Genomic DNA, 27803 nt, shown 5'->3' on the forward strand with positions numbered 1-27803 from the left:
GGCTTTTAATGGCTCACAAGAGTATGAAATGGCTCTAAAGGCCTTAACTAGAGACCAAGTTTATTAGCGTGTGGAAGGAATCAATCTTATTTTGGTAAGAATAAAAGGAACGTAAGTGAGAAGAATTTGTGGAAAAAGAGGTCCATTTTTTTATCTTCCATGTTAGTGAAGTTTAGATGTGAGGCATAGTCTTGATGTGATGCATGTGAAGGAAAATGTGTGTGATAGTCTTATTAGTATGCTTTTGCATATAAGTGGTAAGACTAAGGATGGAATAAATGCTAGACTAGATTTAGTTGAAATGGAAATAAAAAATGCTTACATGCATAACAAAAAGAGGAGAAGAAAGCTTATTGACCCCAGCAGTGCACCATTATCTAAAGAGAAGGAAAAAAGTTTTTGTGAATGTTTGCATGCTATTAAAGTGCTACAAGGGTATTTTTTTAATGTTAGAAGACTTGTCTCAATGAGTCATTTGAAGTTACTAGGCATAAAGTCTCATGATTGTCATGTGTTGATGCAGTAGCTTTTACCAGTGGTTATTCGAGGGATTATGAAAGATGATGTGAGATGCACGATAAACTAGATTGTGTATGTTCTTCAATGCTATATGTAGCAACGTCATAGATTCTAACAAGTTGGATGAATTAGAAAATGAGGGTTATATTATTTTATGTCAATTAGAAATGCACTTTGCTCCAACATCTTTTGATATTATAATGCATTTAATAATTCATTTGGTTAGAAAAGTAAGACTTTGTGGTCCTGTTTATCCACAACTTTTTTATATATATTTTTGTTTATACTTATCATTCAATTATTAATTTTCAGTGCCATTGCCAGATAGGGAGTACATTATATTATTCATTATATGTATGAGATTATTCAATTCAAAACTAATGAAAATTTACATATGGTAAGTTACATTATTATTTATTTTAATAATATTAGTTTTGTGAGGCTTTAGAATTTGGATATCTAATGAACATCTGATAAAAATTTGTAGCTTTTTGACAATAATTACCCCTATACTAGTGAAGACATAATTGACATTCGAAACAATTTAGCAGGTTATCTTCTTTAAGAGTTATTTACATAGTAATTTTATAGTTTGTCCATTAAGTTAGATAAAAAGATATAAACTCTAATGTGTTCAAGTTGTTTATTGGAATTTTGATGTAAATATTGACACTTGAATAGGTGACAATAATTTTGTTGTTTCAATGTATTTGGCATATTTTGTTATGATAGTTTATGAATGATTATAAATGAGTTACTATTTGCTAGACTTTTGTTGTATGAGTTGGCTGTTTCTGTGGCATACTTTGACAGATTCTGTTTTGATTGTCAAGAAAATACAAATTGTATATAAAAAAATTACAAAAACCATGCATAATACAAAACAATCTACATCACCCCTATAATGAGGAGACATGGGATGGTAGTGTGAAAGCAAAACCACATCCTTTAATTGATGGAGGGAAAGTTGGTTCTTAACAAACCACATCCCTCATTATAGAGGGGGACATGGTTTCTCAAAGATACCACTTTCTCATTATTATTAAGGGACGTGATTACTTTTCCAAGGACAAACCACGTCCCTTTTTATAGAGAGGGATGTGGTTTCTCAAAGAAACCACTTTCTCCTTATTAATGAGGAATGTGGTTTCTCTCCTGTGCACTTCGAAATGGGAATCCACGTCCCCCTTACTAGAGGAGGATGTGGTTTGTTTATGAACCACGTCCAAATCTTATGAGGGGGAATGTGATTTATATGAAAACCATGTCTCTATCTAATAAAATAGGGATGTGAATTATGTAGAAACTACCTCCCTTAGTATTAAAAGGGACGTGGTTTATTTTTTTTCCACATCATAAATATTTGTGACGTGGATAAGTCATTATTTAAAATTCTTGTGATTTATGATGATGATGATGTTGTTGTTATAGAGGTTGATCATAATTTTGGGATATCTCTATTTTGCCAACGTGCTATTTTAAATTCTGACTTCAGGTTGATTTTTATTTACTATGGTAAACTTTTTTTTTTACCATGATAGAGAGTATGTATTTTGGAAAGATATATTTGAATATTTTTATTAGGTTTAAAACTTTTCTATCATGATAAATATTTTTACTTGTTTTTTATTTTGTTATTACAGTAGATATTGTTTAAAATGTTTTAGCGAGTGAGGCATTATATTTTCTGTAGCCCAGGACGGAAGGGCAAGTGAAAATTTTTTGATAAATTTTCTTACTTTTTACTTGAAAAAAAATGCAAATATAATTTCGGCGCCCCTTCCATGATTTTCTTCACTTTGGCCCCCATCAATATAATGATGATTAAATTTTAGAATACAACCAAACACTCGCCATAAAATCTTCTACCTAGTCGAACCGTGAAAATTTTTCCCATCAATTTACTTTTAGCATTCAGGTGGAATGAAATATGAGTTTCTTTAGCAATTAAATCTTCAGCACTTAACTCCAGCAGCTATGACAAAGATTTTTTGAAAGAGAACTATTTAGCAATGACATGATCTCATGTGTTGAAATTGGAACTATTTTGAGTAAGAAAAGCAGTGAAATTATATTTCTAAAATAACACATAGCCAGGCCATAATTGTGTTACAGTCAGACAAGTTACAATACTTGAGTAGTATAAATTAAACATATTTCCTCTTGACATTGTGCGTCAAACAACTACAATTTCAGTTGTTTGCTGGGAGACCCATTTATAACTAAAGAATCTATAAATTCATTTGTGCCTAATTCCCTATGAATTGAATTCATATTGAAAACCTATTCACAATTTCTAATCAGTAATATGAGATCCATAAATGATCAAACATGCTCATACATGTGTGGATTAGCAATGCAATTGAATTTTGAGCGCTATTTTGGACAGAGAAAGTCTAGCAGATAACATGTTTTCAAGCCTTCAATATTCAAATCTTCAACATTGACATGCATCTGTAATTTCATTAACAGAACATCCCACAAAAATAATTCAAGTTCCTATTTCACTCTAGGGAATTTTAAAGAAATAAAGTCAATCACTGAATTATATCTCAGTATAGTTTCACATAACATAATTTTTTTTAACAGAGTTATATAGAAGAAAGAAAGAAAAGAAAAAACCCCATTGTCAAAAATAGAAGTGTATGATAGATGAAAACAAAAGGAAACAGAAGATAAGGTTAGAGCTAAAATTGAGAGGCTCAACAGAAGAGAGAGGCAAAATAAGGCATGGGATATTACGATGAGAGTAGAAGAGAAATGCATGACGAATGGACAGTTTTCTTCGATCACAAGAAATGAAATGCCGAAGTTAAAAGAGCCCTTATAAATTCTGAAGTAAATGATCTCATGATAGGTGGCTATGTAAAAATTAAGTTTGAATTTGAAATTGGAGAAATAATAGTAGAAATGCACTATAATGGAGAAAACGGTAGATCTTAATGCTCCCGTGATCAGCGGCTGTGTAAAAATTTGAAATTGAACTTAATACTCCTGTAAAGAATGCCCAAAAATTTTTTTATTAAATATTTCTAAAGTGAAAAGAAAAATAATCCAATTGATAGTCATATATATATGTAGTTGATTTAATTTGCGGATACATGGTTGATTTGATTCCTGATTGGTCATATATAGTTGATTTAATTTGTAGATACATAGTTGATTTGATACCATCATGTTTCGAGGTTCTTGCTGGCCCAAAAAAAAAAAAACAACTATGTTTGAAAATTAATTTTCGTTATGAAGAATTTTTAATTTTTTAGAAAATAAAGCCCACTCTTAATTTAGTAGGAATCAAATCGCACTCTTGTCAATAAAATGTATGTATTTGATTATGAGGATTCATACACCCAAAGAACGCAAAATTGAAGCAAAGATTTAAACTTCCTTTGGGATGGATATATGACATTATCTTTGAATTTGATTCTAGTGGGGGGTTCTAAATCATAAAGCTAGTTGGGATAATAATATCAAAATTCACTATATCTATGTTTATGTCAACTAATGTCAACATGCATTTCAAATTATAATTCCTAATCACAAAATTATGTCCAATTCAATTCATATATCGATACTCCAAGCCTTATTTTAAATCAATTAAAATTTCAACCTAAAATCCATCACGTAAATCCTCTAACCAAGGAAAAGAAAAAGAAATTAGGGAACTGGAGAGCAAAGCACATGACAAAATATTGTAAAGATAGGCAAATGCAAGTCAACCTATTATTGATTAATGTCCACAAAGCACAAACAGAGATATCCCTAGCTACAGCTAAACGACTCCAAACATGAATAGAGTATACATCAACATGGGGATACCTGAAGAAGCTTAACTCAAAACTAGAAAACAGCAAGAAAGAAACAACTAATTAAACACTGAGAGTAATTTAACACAATATCAGCATTCCAGCAAGCAGCGTCTTGCAGCCCTGAATATCGTAATAAAAGATATACATACACACATGTGATAGCTAAAAACTAGCTAACTAGCAAGCATATGGGTATTTCATTGGATTAAACTATTCGGTTTTGGTTGATCAGCCCCTCAGATAAAGATACTAGTAGGGATTCCCTTCCCACTCAGCCCTGGTTCACTGTTAGGATAGAGCAAGGTGTAGGGCATTCTAGCAAGACCGTGTCGACTTTTGAGTTTCACGTCCTTGTTATCTCTTTCGATTCTTTCCTCAATCTTTTTGAGTCTTTCTTTGAACCTCTCAAATGCCTCTAAGGCCTCTTTATCTGATGTCTAATCAGAGATGTCAGATTGTCCAAGATATGCCTTAGTAAAAGAATGCCTGGACAGGATAGCTAACGTTGAAATGACAGTCATTGCTTGCTCCTTGGAATTAATGGTTCTCAAGAATACTCTCTCTGGATTAGTCTTGAGCTCTTCATATTCAGGAGAACCCTTCAGAGGCATGAAACATCTAGTCATAGTCGGTCGGTTTAGTATATAACCACCATATGGGTATTGTCCGAAATTAACAGCTGCATGAAGGCCTGAAGTGATCCATATCAGAATAGTGCAAGAATTTATCAGCTCTTCACGATTTTTCATTTGGGGCCAACTTGGATCATCTTTCTTATCACCATGACCCACCTCAATGAGTTCCTTCCGCCAAGATTGAAGTTCAGTGTCTCATTGAACAGTTTCATTTGAATCATAATAAAAGAAGCAATAACGATGGACCCAATTCTTGATCGCAAACCATATATCTGGTCCGTCAATGGCATAAGGGTAATCTTTGATTGCACGGTCAAGGCCGTGAGGAGAAGTTGAATCCTTAGTTGCCATTCCCCTATATCAAGCAAGAGATTAGGAACCATTACCATTATCTTCTATCTCTATGTTATAATACAATACAGAATCAAAATTTTCTTTTAGGAAAAATTAATCATTTAGCCACCATATTTTTGACCTGATTGTAACTCAATTTTTATAGTTTGACTCAGTCTAAATTCTGGGACTGGATTTTAATTAAATCAAAACTATAGGAATCGAATGATTAATTATTCCTTTCTTTTAATTACACCTTGTTAGGAATGGGGAGTAAATGTTTGGAAAGATGAGAGAACAAAATAGGTAAAAAGAAGCAAAAGGAACACATCTTTACTCAAAAGGTTGCTCAAGTTTATAAGTAATTTTATATTTCTCAAATCAACTGAGGTCCATTTTCTTAAACATCCTAATACATCTTATTCTTAGGTCACAAATTGGTAATAAGTTGTTTTAGTGATATATATATTTACCCTTAAGAAGATCAGATGGCAATGCTTGATCAGTGATGTAATAACCTAAAAATTTAAAAAAAATTAATTAAAATTAAAACATGTAATAATGTGTATTGATTGTAATATAGTAATTATTGGAACAAATATGTCAAGAAGGGAAGCTGGTGTAGTGGTGGCTTTACAAGTATTCCTCTGATAGGTCCCAAGTTTGAATCTGCTGGAAGCCAGAAGGAGAATTATTTTTGCCTTTTTCCTCTGTGAAACTACCAATCTGCCCCTCTCTCAAATCTGATATATTCTCTTCCTTCTCTTTGATTTTTCCAGACTCGCGACTGAGAGAGAGAGAGAGAGAGAAGCTCTGATGCTCGATTCTTCTGCTTCACCTTCTCCTTCGTCCTTTCGATTACAACTTCACCAGTGTGTTTATGTTTGTTGCTGTTCCGTCTGGTATTGATCCAGCAACTTGTGGCTTCTGTTCCTTTCTTCTCCTCTATTCTAGCTCGCTGAAGCTTGTTCTTCTGCACTGTCGGTGACTGTATGGATGAGTGTAAGATGGTTTGCTTTCTTTTGCTTGTTTTATCAGTCACCAATTTGTTCATCTCTTCTCTGCACACAACGACGATCTCCTTTCCTCCTCTGTACAGGCTCAATTTTTTCTTCCTCTCCCTGTTCATGCGTTTGGGTTTATATGAGGTGAGGAGCTTTGATTTCTTCTCTTTTCCTTGGATAAATTCTATGCATATGAGTGGGTGAAGTGATGGAGAGGAAATTTCAAATTTTCTTTTGGTTTTGCCTTTGTCCGTGCTGTGTTAAAAAAAATAATAAAATAAAAAAATTGAAAATTCAAAGTTGAGTTCGAAAAATATCTTATAGGTTCATGATGGTATATGTGGGTCTGAATTTTATATTAAAGTACTTTTGTTTAGATTGATTGATTTTGAGGATTTGGTGGGATCAAGTTGGAAGGGAAGGGCTTAGGCATGAGATTGAGATTGGTGCCTATAAGGTGTTCGGTAAGATGCTTGTTTGAAGATTTTTACTAGATTTAGACTTTTCTAAAATTCTATTTAGTGGGATGAGCGGCATGATCGATTCAAATTTTTATTTATGCGAGTTTTAACTTGAGCATTGCAAGGAGTTTGATTCTTGAGCTATAGTGTGGTTAGTTGAATTTTTAGAAGATTTATGTTGAGTAATTTATAAATTCATACGTAAAAGGGGTGTTTATCATTCAATCTTGAGAATACATTTAAAATATTTGAGAAATGGGCAAAATAAGCATGATAAATTTAATTGTAGGTGTTTGGGAATTTTGCACCCAAGGTGTTTGACACAAGGTGTAAGAAAAATCATATCTCATTTAAATAGTAGTTATGATTGGTATGATATGAGGTAACTTGGTGGTAAGTGATGATGTTTGGAGACCATTAAGATATAAATTTTAGTTTTTGAAATCGTGAATACTTCCAAGTGGTTGGGATTGTATTGGTAATAGAATAAAGTTTATATAACTATAGGAAGCAAATTGAAGTTTCATTTATTCATATAGGGTATGTGGAAGATGAGTCTCTTGATAAGAATTGAGGAAGGAAATCATTGGGTTTGGAATTTAGCAGGTAAGTGAATAGCACCCCATCATTTTTCAATTAAAGCCATTTGTTTTTGAAAATATTACATTTTCATATAAATCATTTTAACAACTACGATGATTATTATGTACTTTGTTAATGAAATCATTTTGGTTCTGAAAATTTTAGAATGATGGTAAAAGTTAATTAAATTATGGTATATGTATGTATTTTCTTTACGAAATATATTTTCGAGATCGATGGAGGCATCTTTGTTTATTTTACTTTTGAAATTCTTGGTTACTCATCTAGTACAAGCTTATACATTTGCTATGAAACAATGTTTTGGCAAACTCTGAGATTTGAAATGATTCATGCGAGTTTGATATTGAGAACACAAAGTGTATTTCAAAAATGATTATTCTCGCATGTTTAAAAAGTGATTTCACGAGGACTTTAAGCAGAACACTATTGCTAACGACAGTTCCGTTAGCCCTTGGTGCCCCTTGGTTAATGACTAGCTAGTTTGGTTTAGTGAGCTCTGTTCTCATGTTTGTTATTCGCGAGCCTCGCACTCGCGTTTGTTTCATGGCCTTGAGCCGCGTTTGGTTACTTACTCTCGTAGATTGTGTGTTCACGTTTGTTTCGTGGTTTTGACCGCATTTGGTTACTTACCCTCGTGAACTGGTGTGTCCACGTTTGTTTTCGTGGCATAAGCCACGTTTGGTTATTTTACCCCCGTGGACTGTGTGTCCACGTTTGACACTTGTTCTGCAAAGTCCTTAAAAATATTAGCTTTTAATTGATTTATGAATAAACGCTTTATTGGTTTTATTTAATAAAGGGTACTTTTATTTATTTATTTAGTATTTATTTATTTATTTATTTTGCTTTACAAGCACAAAGAGTTGAACTGTTTTATTATTATCAATTTGGTAGTTTAGTACTTTGGAGTTATATGGAACTTCTTAATCTTCAAATTCATGATTATATTATATTGATTGTTTTCAACTAGTATAATTGAATTTTCAAGGTTTGCAGTTAGTAAGTTTGCTACTTTTACTCAATTATGAGTAAATTATCCTCCTTTAACATATCAGATTCGAGAAATTTTAACTCATTCATATTTTATTATTATAATTGATATTTCTAGATATTGTGAGTTATTAATCTGAATTAATTTGCTTTCAATTATTTCACATAATAGTAAGTTTATTATTTTTCTCTGTTAAATTTTATTTTTGTGGATGCTATTCACTGGAAATTATTTTGGTCTCAAATTTATTAATTGACATTGGACCTCTTGCCGACCTTTAAGGGCTTGCAACTATGTTGGATAAATATTTATTTTTGTAAATCCCTTCTCTTTTAATGTAAATATTCAATTAGATGTTTTAAAATAAAAATAAAAATTCATGCTTTAGGAGCTCCACATTAACTATAGCTAGGATCCTGATTTTTTGTTCTATTATGTTGACTGTTTGTATCTGGGAAACATAGTTTCAACCTGTTGAACGCATGCTATAATAATTTCTGTTATAGAGATTTTGAAAAAATCTTATTTAAATTTTATAAAATATTAAAACTTTTATTAAAACAATCATTGTTAAAGATATCATAATTTCAATAAAAAAAATAATTATGTTTTTAAAAAGTGAAACTGTACTTAATTTGAGGCTTAAGGGATGTATAATACAATTCATATCCTATGCCGGTCACTCTCTGTTTTCAGGTTGTGACAAGTGAAAACCCAATTCTTGCAAACCTTAGATGAAGGCATCATAGAATATCTTCCTGTCATAAATGTTGACTCTATAATGCCATTTGCATTGATCAGAAACTGTCGAGCAAGGGCATTTATCTTTGTAGTATCAACAAAGTGTGGAGCTAGAAGTTCGTAAACAGGATGAAGCACACTATGTTGTGTTAAATTGACCCTCTCGTGGCAAACTTAATTCAATTTCCAATGGCTTTAAAGTGCCATCATTTTTCAAGAACAGGATTGTCCTTGTAGCATATGTTCTTAGTGGAACTTTAGAAGTAATATCTTCAGCAGCAGTTGTGTTTATGAGCGCCAGATATGGAATGAAATCATCGTAGTAGTCCAGTACAAATAATCTCTTCTCCTCTATTGCCTGATGAATCAAACGTAGAAAAATTGTTATTGTTTATACAGAATATTTATAAACACTCGATCAATTCTAAAGCAACATACTCTCTCCAATCCATAATGTAATCATTTTCTCCCAACTAATTTTGGTCCAAATAAGCAACTTAGTTTTGTTAAAAAAAAAAATTCTTATTTTACCCCTTGTATTTATTAACCAAGATTCTTGTGTCTATGAATTTATGATCTCTGTCTTCTCACTCATCATAAATTGGAATTAAGGGGAAAAAGAAAAAAATAATATATATTTTATAAAAATAAAAATTTTATTAGTATGCCGAATATTGTCAAAACATGCTTATATTTCGACTGGAAGGAATTTTTTTTGGATGAGTATATAAATAATTAACAAGTTTTTAGATTACCTTTTCTACAGATAGCCCTGCTAGGTTTTCTTTGATTTCATCTTGACTTATTTTGCGGATAGTACCATCAACCTTGCTTTTTATAGGCCATTCCTGCAAGCAAAAGATATACGCGAAAGAGATGGAACTTTCTCAATTAATTGATCAGATGGCATCAAATTGCTAACTATATTAACTTCAAATAATTGGGAATACTTGGACACAGCAAATTTTGACAGGATTTACTCCAGCAAGCATTTCTCTTGCGAATTCTTCATCTGTCATCCATGCATTTTTATTATCTGAAAATTAAAATTAAACCCCCATTTAATAATATTTAGCAGCCTCGAAATGATCTACATATTGTGTGATGCTTGTGAGAAAACTATTAGATAAACTCTAGTCAATCGTTTCTTTCTTCACACTAGTAATTTTCACCATGAATATGTAGTGTATCAAGGGGATGATAACTTCACACACATACGCACAGAGAGACAGACACAGACACACGCACACACGCACGCACGCACGCACACGGCATACCTCTAATCACCTGAGGCTTTTGAAACTTGAGAAATTCTTCACCATCAATTCGGAAAACTTCCTTTAATTTTTGGATCGGAATAAAGCCACTTACGGCCACAAGTAGAGCCTTTGGCAGCTTAAATCCACCTTCGTATAGATCATGAACGTCATCAAAGTTATTGAACTCTTGAGAAAGACGGGATTTCAAAGCAGGTTTGATGATCTAAGTCACAGATTTGAATCCAAAAGTAATGAAGTCTGAATTCTTCAATGGAGAAAATTCTTCGTCTCTTGGAACGTAATTTGAGCCCAAAAATCTCACTCTGCTCTCGTACTCTGGATCAGAAAAAAATGATAGTAATAGGTCGGCCACAAGAATGGAAAATTTATTACCCCAGAAGTGATTGAAGATGATTGACAAGTTGCAATGTACAAAATACCTCTTTGAACATTCAATTGTTTTCTGATAATCATAGGCTATTAAATAGTGTTTTTTTATCACTAGCACCATGACAAATAAAGTAATACGAACATTGAACTTCGAGGTATACGCTGATAACTCTCTTAAATATTGTGTTATCCACACACACATACATACACCGATATTAAATATCCTCATATGTCTGATCTTATGACATTGACAGTTGTTTTTCAATCTATTCATAATTAATTTTATTTAAATTCATGAACATTCCATAATTTTAATAATTATGTATTTATTAGTTACAATAAAGATTATGATCCTTTCATAACATTTCCATAATTCGAGGTCTCTGGTTGTCATTTATGCCTTTACAAGGTCTGTAATTGTCATTTTCTCTAAATTTTATGTCACACACAAATCAAAGCTAAAATATATATTTGGTCCTTTAACTTTACATATAGTTTCATTTTTTATTTTAATAAAGAGTCTTTTCAGTAATTTAGCCCTAACAATATTAATTTCATTAATAAAAATTCCAATATCAAACTTTAAATATTGACAAAACATTCTCAAACATTAACATATCAAGTTTAATTTTTTGAAATAACAATGATTGACAAACAAAAAAATAATTTAAAAAACTAACGATGTTAGGGTTAGAAAATTAAAAAGATACTCTATAAAATTAAGGGACCAAATTAAAATCTTATATAAAATCAAAGAATTAAGGGTAAACTTTAGCCCATAGACAAATATCCTCACATATGTCATGTGCTGATAATACAATGACAAACTAATAAGGAAGAAGGTAGACAAATTCATATGTATAAGGATATTCATTGTTGTGCTCATTTAGATTATGGATGTAAATTTATATCTGCCACAAGTTAAATAAAATCTGAAAGCCTGACCTGACTTTACTAGTGACCTTCCAGTTCTTCCTCGACAATGGTAAGGATGTTTAATTTGGCCTCCAATCATTCCTCCAAGAATTGGACGTTCATACTTTATAGGATTGTTCAAGTCATTATAAGGAGCATAATCATAAATCTTGTCTCGTTCTTCAAGTTCCCTATTACCAATTCCATCCCCTTTCAATTTGGGCAATTCTTCTTCTCTGTATCTGCGCAGTGCATCTGGTGTTTTATGAGGAAGATATGTCTGCAATGCGCTTTGGACAAACCTTTTTTTCTCGTCAGATAATTAATACAATGAGTCTACTGCTTTAGTCTCATGCATATAGAAAATTTTAAGGGAGGTTTTTCGATAGTTAAAACTTTTTTTTTTCCTGCTCCTCATTAAATGAACAAAAAGGAGCAGTTGGAAGTAAATGATCATAATTATTAAAGGAGAAAAAATTTTAAAATGAAGGAAAAACTTTAAACCTCATTAATTCTGTCTTAAAAATTACTTCCAGTACGTTTCATCAAAATGAAGGAAAAACTTTAAACCTCATTAACTCTATCTTAAAAATTAATAAATTTTCACCTCTACAACTAATAAAGACAAAAAGAATTATTTTAATAATTTTTTTAGCATTTAATAAAGGCAAAAAGGTAAATATTGATGAACAAAAAAAATAGTAAAGTTTCTTATAAATATGATTAAAATTAATCTTCTCTCTTTGCCTTATATAAAGGATGTAAAATAGTTTTTTTCTTTTGATAATATAACTTTTAATTAGTTGCTAAAATTTTTCACAATTATCAATTTAATTTTTGAATTTTGACTCAACAAAACTCAATCCTTGTAGTTTATTAAATAAGAAATTTTAGGTATTAAGTTGTACCAAATCAAAAAACTATAAAGACTGAGTTGTTTCAACTCAAAAAATTATAAAAATTAAATTGTTTTAAGTCAAAGTTCAGGGACTACATCAATAATTAAGAACAAGTCTAGTGACAAAAAGTTATATTTTTTCTTTTTTTTCTTCTTCTTATATATGAGAGTAAAAAGAGTACTTCTCTTATGCTCAATTTATAAGTGGATAGAGTGCATATGATTACCATGTTGCAAAAGAAGATGCGACCATCTTCATGTCTATTTGTAGGATAAACCCAAGAGTTACAAGGGAAGTGAATTTCAGCATCAAATGGAACATTCTTGAGAGTCAAGCTAACTAAGAAGAACTCACTACGATGTTTGTTCTTGATCAGAAATGCTCCTGGAATCCCCACTTCTTATTCCCATTCAAAGCGTACTTTGAATTCAGATTTTTCAGCTGTCAAACTGGGGATTTGGTAATCCACCCCTGTAGATATGCAGGTTTTCCAATTTTCCCTTTGGCTTCCCTTTCTACAAAAGTATACATGGAAGAACATGAACTTTAGAATGACGCAACCCTAAGATATATTTTGTCAAAATTTGGTCCTTCATACTTTTTAAGAGTTGAAGTGTTAATTTATCCTTGATCCTATTGTCACGGGTGGTGTAATATGAGGGGTTTTCCACATTAATAATTTCTTATATTTCTTGTTGAATTGTACCATTTATTTTCTATCACATATTTGTTTAATTTGTTCCTCTATATAATTGCACTACCTATGACTATTGGGTGGCTAGTACTCCTGAAAAAAATTCAAAGACATATCAGCACTTTAATCCTATTTTATAAGGTTGCTCAAGTGTAAGCGGATTTAAGCCAATATTGAAAGCTCACATTGGATAAAGTTAGATTTAATAATTAATATAAAATAAAGAGAAATGACCATAAACTTAAGTCTTAATATTTTGAATTAATTTGTGGGGTTAAGATGCACATTTCAAGGAGTTGATAGGATAAGATTGCATTATATTATTCACATTAGCTAATAGCATGGGTTAACTTTAGGTCTACTTGTTTTTTTAAAATAGAACAGTGATACCAATAATTACTAAACAATGGAGGTTGTTTCAGTAACTTTATGTGATAAAAGATATAGATTTAAGGCTTGATTCATCAGATTATCAATAGGAAGATGATATTCATATTATTATCTGGTGCAACTATATTATGGCTGGGTCAATTGTGATTTTTTTACTAATTTGAACCGTAAGACTATTGTAGCTGATAGCAAAATTTAGAATAAATAACTGATGGGTGAATACAAAGGAAATAATTCAATACAAGCACTATAAGATTAGAAGCACGCGCTTAGCAATTAGAGTTATTGTACGTATGGTATAAAAAATGATTGGTTTCTATTTTTAAAAGCAGTTTTTTTAAAAAAGTTGAAAAATACATTTGGATGATTGTTTTGAATCTAATTGTTTGCAAAACTATTCTCATTTTTTTTACTTTTAAAAATACATTACGTTTAATTATTGAAAGTTACAGTTATCTTATCAATAATCATCATAAATCGCTGCCATTATTGCTAAAAAAAATAACTTTCAATGGCGACTTTCAGCGGTGACTCTAAAAAGTCACTGCTAAAAATAAACAATTTGCGACGACAAAAAAAGTCACCAGCAGCAACAATATATAGTCACTGCCTATTGTTAGACTTTTAGCAGCAACAAGTGTATGTCGCTGTCGAAAGTCTAAGTTTTAGCAATGATATAAAAGTTATTTTTGAAAGCGGACAATCAACGGTGACTTTTTAGAGTCACCGCTAATTGTCAAAATATTTTAAAATGTATTATAATTTCTTAAAAACTAATGTTATAATAAATATGTTATAAGTTTCAGCGGTGACATATAAGTCACCGCTGAAAGTTGACAATCAGCGGTGACTTTATAGTGTCATTGTTGAAAGTGAGACTACTTTGAGCAGTGACTTTAGAGTGTTGTCGTTGAAAGTGAAACTTTCAATGGCGACTTTTTGAGTCACTGCTAAAAGCCTCACTTTCAGTGGTGACATTCAAAATTGCTGCTGAAAGTTTAATTTTATATTTTCAACATTATTTTTTATTTTTAAAATCTAATATTTAACCTTTTAAGACATTAATTTTAGTGTATTATTGTAATTTTATAATCAATATATAAAGTAATATAATGAGTTTTCATTTAACATATTTTATGGTTAAATTGTAACTTTAAAATAATAAAATTATTTTAAGATAAGGTTAAAGTATTATTTAATATTAATGAATCAGAGTAAATAATTAAGCCAAATCATATTATTTTATGTGAATTTTTGCTATCAAGTAATATTTGATTTGATTCAATACAACTATTTAGGCTAGTTTAGTTAATTGATTTTGAGAAGAGAAAGCGTTTTAATGATGTTATTTTCTCTTTCCTTCATTTTTATATGTTTAACTTTTTCTACCCACACCCATCAAGGGCTAGCTCACAACATTCGGATGGCTTCTTTTCCTAATTCTAGATATAATCTCAACATTTTTAATAAGGATTCAAACAATGAAATAAATTATATTTTTTTTATGAAAAATGACAATTGAGGATCCATAAGATCATTAATTAAAATTAGGGACATGAATTATTAAAATATCAATAATGGTCATGATTTTTTACTTGGAATTAAAAATATATGTGAGTTTACAAAATTAACCTCACTTGAAAAATAAAAAAAATGACACTACTAAAATTATTATGATGGATTGGGACTATTGTTAATTTTAGTTGAAAAAATCAGGATCCACACTTGAGAGTATATTATTTCCTAGTATGAATTTTAAACTAAAATTCACTATTGTAAAACTTTTGAAAGGTACTTATAAATTGTATTGGTTTGCAAAATTTTATTAAAGCCACCAATATTTTAGTTTGGAGGGAGCATATATTAGAAAAGTTTGATATAGAATTATAACGCCCCCAATTGAGTATAAAAGTGTATCAATATATAAAAATAATTCAATAATAAATGTATGAAAAGATTTTCAGATTAACAAAATAAATTAACAGAAAACCTTATCCTAAATTTTCAAGGGGGAAAATTCGCCAGAGATCCAAATTATTGGGTCGCCTTATTTATTAGTATTTAATTAGAATTTTTTTTGGGCCCTTCTCATGAATTATTTAGTTTTAAAATACATAAATAACATGAAAAAATATTCAATAATTTGATTTTAAATTATTTTGATAATTTTAATATTAATATAACTTTTGCCTTCAAATTACTTTCATAAAGATAATTATTATTTACATTGAACATTATATATTTAGACACAAACATTGAACATTATATATTTAGACACAAGGGTATTATAGCTACTATGATATTTGCTTATTTTTTTTCTCTCTTTGTTATATCTTGTTCATTCAAATATAAGGAGAGATAATAGTTTCTTTTTTAGTTTTATCTCCAATTCTCTCAATTTTCTTGAGTTATAAATAATGTGATATTGTATAACTATTTTTATTATATATAAATATACATATAGATACATGATTTAAAACCATGTATACTTATTGGATTCGTTTTGGAAATAGTTTTTTCTTTTAAAATTTTAATCCTATATTTAATTGTGCATAAACGAGAAGTTAGGCTTGGTTTGGATAGGAAAAATTGGAGGAAAATAGTGAGAGAGAAAAATTAAAAAGGAAAACTTTTAAAAACATTGAAATGCAATGACTTGTTCATCACTACGGGAAAGAGATAGGGTTGAGATAATCCTCTAATCTCAAATCCATCTAGTAGGATTCAAATTTGTTGTCATTGTTGTAATGATTGAAGTAAGCTGGGCTACCTATAAGGAGCTTGGCTTTGTCTATTTTAAGCCTAACCTGACCTTTTCATTAGATGTATTAAGCCAAGTTTAGTCATTTGATTATATCTATTTAAGTAAATATAATATATAGTATTATATACTCACATTAATGCTTGGTTGCGAGTAATTAAAGACGGAATCTGATTAAAATTTTTCTCCGTCTGTGTGAATGCTTTCCATCCTTCAATTATCAATTAATTACAGTAAATTGAAATTTCTATGTAATGACAAACCTAGACTTTATAGGTTAAGTTTCAGACGTCTGATAGCATCTGAAGATTGATCGTGAAACGTTTGTAAACTATAGAGCGCAATTTGAAAAAAATAAATTATTAGGACTAAAGTGTTGCTCAAAAAATTATTAGGACTGAAGTGAAAATAATGATAATTATAGGGGATAAATGGGAAAATTTCTGTATAATTTATACAGTAGAAAATAATTTGTGTTGATTAATTTGACTGGTTAGTTTATATACAGTAAAAGGTCAAAAATTATAGACAATGACTAAAAAACTAAAGAAAAGGACTAAGAAATTTTATTGGTTTTTAAAATATAAGTTTTTGATCTTTTTTTTGTTATTTTTAAGTCAAACAACGGTCAAAGTTAACTTTTATTAATAGTATAGGTCAAATTATATCGTTTGTAAAAAATTAAAGGGGAATAAAAATAAATTTTAAATTTCAAATGCTCATGAACTTATAGTTAATGAGCAATTCGCTCTATTACCCTATTTTCTTTTCAACATTTTATATAAAAAAAAACTGCAATCATAAAATCTTTGTTCTTTACTCCTTGTAATCACTATCACAAAAAGCTTTTTAAAATATATATATATATATATATATATATAGAATCACAAGTAACATCTAATGATGACACATGTCCCTTATTGTATTTTGTTTTATTTATTTTTTAATTTTAAAGACATAAAACTACTTTACCCTCAGATATTTTTTCATTATCTCAACTTTCTAAAAGAGCATAACCACAAGCAGTTTTTAATAAAGACACGTGCCCTTAATTTTGTTTTGCTCTATTTATTTTTTAAATTTTTTATTCATAAAAATAAATAAAACTACCTTACCTTCGAATATCTCCTCATTATCTCAACTTTCTAAAAAAAAAATAGTAACGCAAGCAACATCTAACAACGACACATGTCCCTAAACTATCTTATCTCCAAACATTTTCCCATTATCTCAACTTTCTATTTACAAATTGATAATTTCAAAATTCTAATTTTAGAATTAATGAGAAAGTTATCCCGACTTTTCATTAATTAATTTATTTAAGCTTCAAAGTTTCTAATTTAAGAATAATAAGGAAATTTTGTACCACGCGCAGCATCTAATGACGCTAGGTGCCGTTGATTCTAATTCGCTTTGTTTATTTTATAATTTTAAAGAATAAATAAAACTACTTTACCTTCTAAATATTTCTATATTATTCCAACTTCTCATTAACTTGTTTATTTATAATTCTGAGTTTCTAATTTCAAAAATAACAAAAAAGTTATGAATCGCAAGCAGCATCTAATGACGATAACTGGTGCCTTGATTCTATTTTACTTTATTTATTTTTTAATTTTTAAAAAAAACATAACCATCTTATCCCAAATATCTCTCCACTATCTCAACTTTCCATTAACTTACTCATAATTTCACATTTAATTTAAAAATAATAAATAAAATTCATGTATTTGATTATATAAAAAATGAAATTTAAAATTCTAATTTAAAAATAATAAGTAAAATATTTGTATCCAATTTTTAAAAATATTTTTTTGGAAAGTAAAGCGAAAACTCTGAAAGAATGGAAAACTAAAATTCAACCAAAGGTTCACATCTTCAACCCCACTCTATTTTCTCTACTTTTCCCACCTCTACATGTGATTCAAATTCAAAGTTAAACCTTCAAACTCCTAAAACTTTTTTTCCATTGTAATTTTCGTGCTCACATTTCTTCTTTCCTTTTATTAGAGTGCTCACTCACATTCACACCTATTCTTGAAAAATTTTCAAAATTATCAAGTCAATGGTGTCTGATCAAATGCTTAGGCAAAGTTGTTCTTGATCGCTTCGACAACAACGAAGAATAATCCAAATGAAAATTATACAATAAAAGCTATAGATCTATTTGAACTGTAGCGTCTTTAATTTTTAAATTGAATAAATTTTTCTCCCAATAGATATTTTGTTTAAATAAGTTTTTAGCAAGTAGAAAATGGTAAATTAGAGGAACTTATGCTAAAAACTTTCTTAAAAATCCAAAGTTCAAGTTTTTTTAAGAAAAAGTTTGGTTTTAAATTATATAATTTTCTTGTGCCTTTTCATATAAGTTTCTTGTGCCTTTTCTTGTGATTTTCCCATGTTCCTTCTTGTAATTTTTGCAAATACTTCTTTTGGTCAGAATTTATCTCTTTGATTCGAGAAGGAAAAAAAAAAACAGAGCATTTCTTTTTTTGTTCACTTCACCGCCATTACTCTCCTCTGCTCCTTCATTATCGCTCCCCTTCTCTAGTTCTTCTCATCCATTTTCTTTGCTCACCGTCGGCTGTGTCTCGTTGCTGCTGTTGCCTCACTCTCCGTTCTTCTTTCTGCCTAAGTTCATATGTTACAGTAAGGTTGGGTTTGGATGCTTTTTCCCCCGCCATCGTTTTTAGCTTCATGTTAACTTGAGGTGAGTGCTCTTCAATTTCTCTGCTTGCCGTCGCATTCCTGTAGATGAGAGGGAGTTGAAGTCACTGAATTCCTTCTTGGGTTGCTATTCTTTATTTCTTTTCTGCTCAATGGCCGACCGTGAGGGTGCGTACGTTCGATTCCTATATGCTCTTCCTCCTACACTGTTGGCATCGTGTGTTTGCTTGATCCTCATCATCACTCTTCCTTCCTATTCAGCTAGTGGGTGCCGTGTGAGTGGGTATGATAAAATCAACTTCTTCTTCTTTATTTTTTTCTGCTCAATGGCCGACCGTGGTGGTGCGTACGTTTGATTCCTATATGCTCTTCCTTCTAAACTGTTGGCATCGTGTGTTTGCTTGATCTTCATCATCACTCTTCCTTCCTATTCAGCTAGTGGGTGCCGTGTGAGTGGGTATGATAAAATCAACTTCTTCTTCTTTTTTTTTTTTGTTTTTCGTTTTGGTCAAAAATTCTGCCTCTTCTTTTCTTGTTGCTGCCGTGACTTGCTTGAGAATTAAGGAGCTGAATTGGTTAATGCTGTGGAATTTTATTGTGATGCTAAGCTTAATGTTGATAAAGTTTACGTGAAAAGTTAATTAAATGGCTAGATGATTATTGTCCGTTAAAGTTTGGATGCCTCAAGATGCTTGTAAAATGCTTGAATAAAGAACTTAGGAGTTATTTTGAATAACATTGGAAGCTAGTCTATTAATATTGAGCTAAAGATTGATGAAAAAATTAAATATTGAAAATAGTTGAATTTGTTTGGATATTTGCCTCATGATTTTGTTAATGGTAAATGTTCTCATGGTGCTTGTAAATGTGCTTGAAAAATTTATTGGTGGAAATGAGATTGTTAAATTTTTATACTAAGAGCTTAGATGAATATGAATATTTACACAAGGAATATATGTAAGTTTTGGAATTTTAAAAATATCAAAATATGAGAAGGGAATGCCTAAAATGCTTTTATGATATGTTATTAAATCCAAAGGAAGGAAGAGAATAATTGATATCAGATATTATGACTTACAGTTCAAAGTAGGTTACAAAGAGATATGAGAATGAATTGAGAGTTGTCAAAAGTTTAACTAACTCAAGTATACCTGAAACATAATTAGTTAGAGTATTATCTTTAATATTGTTGGATTGCCATTAAGTGCTTAAAAAATTATTTAATAAATGATTTTAAAATTTTAATTTATTTGTCAAGATATCAAGGATATCATTAGAATAAAAGTGTAAAGTAAGAGAAGAAAATTTTTAAAACTTTTGAAAAACTTTTAGGTGAGTGGGCAGCGTTTTGAATGAAGTTCTAGTAATTGTTTACAAAATTCCTTTACTTAAATTTTAATACTATTTCTTTATTTATTATGTAAACATTCTTGTCAATTCTACTTTTATAATAATTATTTTATTAATGATGAGATCTTGATTTTACTAATGATTTATGCTATTGATAATAATAATTAAAGTTGACATACGACAAATAGTGTTACTTTTAAAAAAGGCTCAATTGTTTAACTTTATGTTTGATATGCAAACCTTTAGCACAACAACTCATGCATGGAGGAAATGACAATGAATATGAGAATGGAAAATGACAACCCAATCATATAGTTTGAAAATGAAAATTTTGAATTTGTTTTCCACTCCATGCATGCTTGATTTTAATTAAAGGGATTAAATTCAAAACGTTAGATGTTAATGGCAATTCTGTTAGCCCTTGGCATGCCATGATACACCTAGCTAGTAGGGTGTTTGTTAGAGGTGCTAGCCCCGTGCAAAGACCAACACACGTGGATCAAATGGATGGTAATTCGTGAGTATTGTAATCACGCTTGTTTTTGTAGGCCTCATGCCTACGCTTGATTCGTGGCTTTCGCCTCACTTGTTTCATGGCTTTTAGCTACGTTTGATCGATTACTTACCCTCATAGATTGTGTGTCCACACTTGATTGGTTATTTACTCTCATGGACTATGTGTCCACGCTTGTTATTTGTCCTGATAAAACCCTCCTATATTAGACTTAAAACTTATCAGTTTATATTTGTTTCTTTAGAGGATTTTTTTAATTGCACCATTATTTGAAATCTTTATATATATATATATATATTTACTAGAAAATTTTTGATAAATTTATCTAGTTTTGATGCTGTTGTTGGTTTCATGGCTATATTATTGAGCAAACTCATCATTTATTGTTAATTAAAGTAAGTTTCATTATTCTCTTATTTTGTTTAAACTAAAAGGTAAAGTAGCAAATTTGATCACAAATTATTTTTCGAAGAGCATCTAGTAGCCTAAATTATCAGATGGTGCAAAATAAATCACGAACTTTTAAAAAGGAAGCATCCAGTAGCCCACCGTTAACTTCAACTAACGAACGTTATGTGGGGCCCGCAATGACACATGGCACGATATGTCAACATCATAAAGATGCAAATTTAACCACGAACTATTTTTCTGAGAGTGTTGGGTAACCTCTACTGTAAAAAAAAAGACCATCCAACACCATCATTTTGATCAAACATAATTTATTTTCATACTTATGAGGCCCACAAAGCATTAATATCTCTAATCTTCTTGCCTTCATTCTCAGTAAAAGCTCTAGAAGGAGAGATTTAATGAATTTTTATTTGAAGACATTCACAAAGACGATACCAATGAAGTAGAAGCTTGATTTTACTATGCATGAGAAAAAACTTGATTCCAACTTAATTTAGTCACGAATTATTTTTTCTACTTTGTTAATGTCGTCTTGGTAAATGTCTTCAAATAAAAAACTCATTGAACCTCTTCTTTTGGAGCATATATTAAAAATGAAGACAAGAAGATTAGAGATATTAATACTTTATAAGCCTTATAAGTATGAAAATAAACAATGTTTGGTCAAAATTGAAGGAATGTATTGGATGGTCCGTTTATTAGTTACTACCTGTCATTTTTTATTTTTTTTATTAACTATAATTTATAATATTGATTGGAATGTTGCTTACCAAAAATTTAGTCTCAGATATCATAGATGACCCTGTCTGTTGATTATTGAGGGGCAATATCACTTTTTGGATAGTAGAAGTACGTTCTGGTTATTTCGATGTAATTGTAATCTAATGCTCCATGTATATCATAGTTAGATCCTAGTTTTGTTTTGATGATATATAATTTGTTGGTGTGAAGCTAAGATCCTTTGTTATATTGGCTGACAGGTTTTGTTATTCTAGAAATTTTGGAAGGTCCAAATTATAGAAGAAACTCTGCTGAAATTTCTATAGAATATTTTAAAAAAAATTTCAAACCTTACAATTATATATATAAATTAGTTATCAATATTTTAGCTTAATTCATATGATTAAGGCGTATGGGATGTGAGTTTATCTCAAATTTCATGCCAGTCATACCCTTAGTGTTGGGGGTGACATGAAACCCTAGTAATTAGCTATATTCTTTTGTCCAATAATATCTTATATCTTATTCATTATAACCAGACTATTTTGATTAAATACATTATAATTTTTTTCACTTTTGTGTATTTTCATGGCTAAATTATTGTGATTATTTCATTTTCAAAAAAAGTGTGAGGAAATTAAGTGATGCCCCTTTTATTTTAGCTATTGAATGTCATTTAATCACAAGTTTTTGTTATATGTGTAGGTGAAAAGAACGTAATGTTGTGAAGGAAATGTATTTTACATGCTTTAAATTATGTGAGTGTAATTTGACTCTAGATGATATTTGGCATCTCTCATCATGGTATGTGATTTTATATATATACTCCCTTCGTTCAAAAATATAAGGCATTTTTAACTTAATCTCACCTCTAATAAAGTAGTTAGCTACTTTCAAACTAACCCCATTTTTTTTTATTTACCTCTCTTTAACACCCTACAATAAATATAAAGTCATTCATTAATAGGAGTACTTTAAAAAAAAAAAGACAATGATTACATCTTGAAAGACTAAAGATGCTTTAAATTTTTGAACATCCAACTTCTCAAAAAATACCTTATATTTTGAACGAAGGGAGTATATATATATATATATATATATTAATAATCGATTCTTATACTCTTAATTATCTGATGTATTATTAAAAGTAAAGCAAATGTTAAAGTAAAGCAATAACTTAGTAAAGAATATATAAAAATAGTTAAATACTAAATTATTTTTTGATGACTGTGATCTTTCATTCCTTATATTCATGATTTTTTCATTTAGAGAAATTTATTTTAAACAAATAAAATATAATAATCATTCATAAATTTAGTGAAAAAAAAATTCATATGAAATTAATTTGAACCATTTTCTATTTTTTAAAATTAATATATGAAATAATTTAAACAATTTGAATTTTTTAAATTGATACAAGATTAATTATTGGCTTATCATTTTGAAACTTATTTTAAAGATTGCATTAAATTTAATTGATCTTAATTGTATCACAATTACAATTGCAAAAAGTATACCTAAAAATATCATGTACATCACAAATTATTTTATTTAAAATTTATAAAAAACAGTATTGTAATATTTACAAATTTTAATTTGGAATTAGTTTGTGCTTGGTAAATGTCAATAGCTGGCACCGGAAAATTTATGTTCACCAAATAACATCTTATATAATGAATAATTATTATCTATTACTCTGTCCGATCGTACATGTTAGTCACTCTATACTAAACGACCAAACATTTACTTAGTTGTTTTCTAAAAATCACCTTTGATTACAACTTCTCACTGTTTTTTTTTTTTTTAATCCATACCTTTAACTAGAGTTAAACCTGAAATGTTATTTTATTTTTTTGACTTTTTCAAATACATTTAATTTTTTCTTCAAAAATAGGAAACATATGAACTTCAATCGTGATTCATAAATAAAGGTAGAATAATCCAAGAACAAGAGTATAGCTTCACAATGAGTTGCTATGGGAACGCAGGAAAATTCTTATATGGATATTCACACTAGCAATCAAAATTGTCTGAAATTAAACTTGCAGAAGTGAGACCAAAATCGTGCTGCACTACCATCCTACCCTTCGCATCTCAACTTTGGTTTATGTCTCTTTCTGCTCTTTATTTTATTTCAATTAAAATCTATTTCTGCGCCTCACATCAAAGTGAAGGCAAAAGGACGCTTAAAATGACCCTCCTTGCTTTTTCATTTTCACGTTCACCACTTGTACTTTCGTTTGAAGGTCTTTTTTTTTTTTTTTTTGCCAAACGTGTACTGGTCTCACTACAACTCTAACTCTCAAAAATAAAAGCAGTTTTTTAATCAATTTTAATACAAAATATATTCTCAGTTAAAAGTATATTCGGTTTAAATATAAATAGATTTTAATAAAATCTGCATATCCATAAATTTTTATTCTGAAAATATATAATATTTATTTTTTCAGTTGTCAATGCATTTCAGTGAAAGACTTTACATGTAAGAGATAAAATGAGAAAGAAATTTTATATATATTAAGTTACTTATATTTTAAATTAAAATTAATTAAGGAGAAATGCTTATATTTTTTTAAAAAAACCTTTCATTGGTCTTTTGTAATTTTTAAAATCTTGTTTCTTTTTTTAGTCAAGTAATAATTAATATTAACTTTTATTAATATTAAAGTTTAGAGTTAGATTGCACTATTTTAAAAAATAATTTGCTCTTTTACTAAAAAAAACCATAATTCAAAACGAGACACCAAAAAAAAAAAAAAGGTTTTGTCTTCGTAGAGCTTGGAGCGATAAAATTAGAACAGAAGGATGTGTTTATTTAAAAGAAAATAATTAATGTAACCCTTGACTTTTTCCACAAAGAAAAGTAACTTTATTATTTTATATTTAAAGTCCATATTTAAAACATTGAAGGATAATAGAAAAGTAATTATAGTAACTCAAATCAACCTGAATTATGTTTCTATTTTTTTTTTCAAAAGAGAAGTAATAATTTTTTTTCTTTTTTTCTTATCATTTGAAAGTATGATTATGAAGGGTAATCTGCATTAAAAAATTAACTTCAGTAAGCATATCTTTTTATGTCATCTCTTTTTTACTTTTACAGCGTCTCGAGTACCAAAACTACCCTTGCAAAGGAAGGTGCTTAGTTAACTTTCGAAATTTTATGGAACCAAAAAATAAAATGTAATTTTGAACTGAAAGAGTTAAAAAGAAATAAGGGAGAATGACAATTAAGGATCTGCTAAGGGCATTAATCCCAATTACGGACCGTGAAATTTGAAATTTCAATTAAGGACGTCCTTAATTGTGATTAAAAAAATGTAATTTGTGAGGTAGGATTCATTATTGCCATTTGAGAATTTACTAACCCCAACTTGAGAAAAATTTGTAACGTATATTGTGAAAACATGAAACCCCACTTGGAAATTGAATGTTTAACAAAAGTGCTACTTGAGAATTCACTAACTCAACTTGAAAAAATTCTAACATATATTGTGAAAACATGAAAGAATCGATTGTTTAATAAAAAAATATTAATTTGGATAAGTCACTTTTTATTAATGATTCTCAAGTGGGGTTTCATTTTTTCACAATAAACGTTAGAAATTTTTCAAGTCTAATTAGTGAATTCTCAAGTGACGCTTTTTGTTAAACATTTCATTTTCAAGTAGGGTTTCATGTTTTCACAATATACGTTAGTAATTTTCTCAAGTTGGGTTAATGAATTCTCAAATCACATTAGTGAATCTCACTTCACAAATTACATTTCTTTATCACAATTAAGGACTATGGTCCTTAACTCTAATTTTAAAATTTCACGATCTGTAATTGAAATTAATGTTCTTAGCAGGTCCTTAATTGTCATTCTCCCAAGAAATAACGCGTTCCACTTGCCTGTTTTTGGGTACAATACATACAGTACATGTTTCAGAGCTTGGACCCCACCACACAAAAATCCTTCGTAAAAGCAATCTCATCCTTACCTCATTACTCTAGCCGGTATTTAGATTTTAGAATGTAGTTTTTGATTTAAAATAAACGTGGCGGATCAAAAGAATGGAAAATAATTAGGAGAATGGGTGGGGGAATGAATACAACTTATACACACATATATAACCATAACTAAGTGTGGTGTGGAATGTGGAAGGAAGAAAAGGCGGAGAAGAATTGGTGGTAACTTATTTTTGTCAATTTTAGTGGTTCGATCTAATTAATTTACAATTATTTAAGCCTAAATTTTATAATTTATTTTTCACTAACTAATTTTTTTCGAAGTGTAACTACTGCTGGTAAATCAAATTTTTTAGGACAAAGTTGAAAGGAGGCATTTGGTTTCAAAGCTATAAACTTTAATTTTTGTGAAAGGTAAGCTTTGGCAACCCTTGGTTATGGAAGAGGAAGGTGAGGTCGGATGTTAGATCCCGATTATTATTAGCTATTGTCCGTTAAAATCTCTTTATCTTTAGTGAAAATTAACGGCTAAAAATGAAGAAAAGGTACATTGAGGCAAATTAAAATATAAAGCACTAACAACGGAGTGGATTATTGAATCAGTTAAGAGTTTAGTAAGTGTCATTTGGTCCAAGCATGATATGGTCGAAATTAATCAGATCAATCATGATTTAAATAACATTCATTTTATTCCATAGTCAAACCATAGATATGAGATGTCCATCGAGCATATATCCAACAAAAAACTTCATTATTTCAATACTACTAGCTAACATCACCCTTTCTTCATTCTCTTACAACACAGTACCGTTGCTTCATGATTACATATCAACATCTTCTTCCTCCAGTTCGATATTGATGATGATGCGGAGCTGAATAAACAAAAAAATAAAATATTAAATGATATGAGGAATGCTCAAAAAAAATAAGAAAACTAATGGTGGGCCAATATCGTGTGGGAAGACTTGATTCTACTTAAAATTTAAAGAAAATTATAGGGTCAAAGAGAAAATTGGCACCCCAATTATAAGCCTAAAAATAATCTAGAACTCTAAATGTATTTTCTTGTGCAATATTAATATTCTGATTCAACTTTTAAAAACATTGCAAGCTGACCATGTTAATAATAAAATTAATTTTAGCCATTAATTGACTAAAAACTAATAGAAAATACTTCAAAAATTACATAAAAAGACCAAAAAAATTCATAAAAGGACCAAAAATTATAAAAAGGACTGAGAAAATTTTATTGGTTCTTTTCCATAATTTTTTTTTGGTCTCTTTTTGTTTGGTTATGGTTAACTAGCGGTCAAATTAACTTTTATTAATGTCAAGAGTAGATTGCATAGTTTTCAAAAGTTGAATGAAAAAATTGCACAAAAAATAAGTTTAAGATCTCAAATGTTTCTAGACTTATAGTTTAGAGGTAAATTTGTTCAATTACCCAAAATCATATTGAAAAACTAAGCTAACCCAACACAATGATGTTTATAAATCTGATCCCACAGGTCCAAACACCTATAGTTGTATTAAAAAAAAAAGGATTTTTTTTTGCATAAATGATATAATATTAAAAAAAAGTATATTAATGGTGAAATTAAGTGAACTTACACGAGAAAAGGGTCGCGGTTGGATCGTGCTGGCGGTGAGGCAAATATGAATGTTTTCATTACATTGCCTGTTGTGTTTGCAATCTTGTAGGTCTCGGCTATTATTAGCAATACAAAGGTGAATCTCATAGAGCTGAAATTTTTTACGCACATATTCGTTGCATGCTAGGGATGCG

At 29.7% G+C, this 27803-nt stretch overlaps 1 long non-coding RNA gene and 1 pseudogene across 1 annotated transcript; both read right to left on the minus strand.

Annotated features, from left to right (window-relative positions):
* Window positions 1-4564: 4564 nt before the first annotated feature.
* The window catches only part of LOC129289116 (linoleate 9S-lipoxygenase 6-like), a 59454-nt pseudogene continuing 36215 nt past the window's right edge, over window positions 4565-27803 (minus strand).
* LOC129288487 (uncharacterized) lies at window positions 26688-27786 on the minus strand. Its single transcript, XR_008588009.1, has 2 exons — window positions 27629-27786; window positions 26688-26889 (listed from the first exon to the last, which is right to left on the minus strand). It is a non-coding gene; the product is annotated as an uncharacterized LOC129288487 (long non-coding RNA).

Source organism: Prosopis cineraria, unplaced genomic scaffold, assembly GCF_029017545.1.
Source record: "Prosopis cineraria cultivar Desert tree isolate PC_DT_omini unplaced genomic scaffold, ASM2901754v1 PC12, whole genome shotgun sequence".
Classification (NCBI taxonomy): domain Eukaryota; kingdom Viridiplantae; phylum Streptophyta; class Magnoliopsida; order Fabales; family Fabaceae; genus Prosopis; species Prosopis cineraria.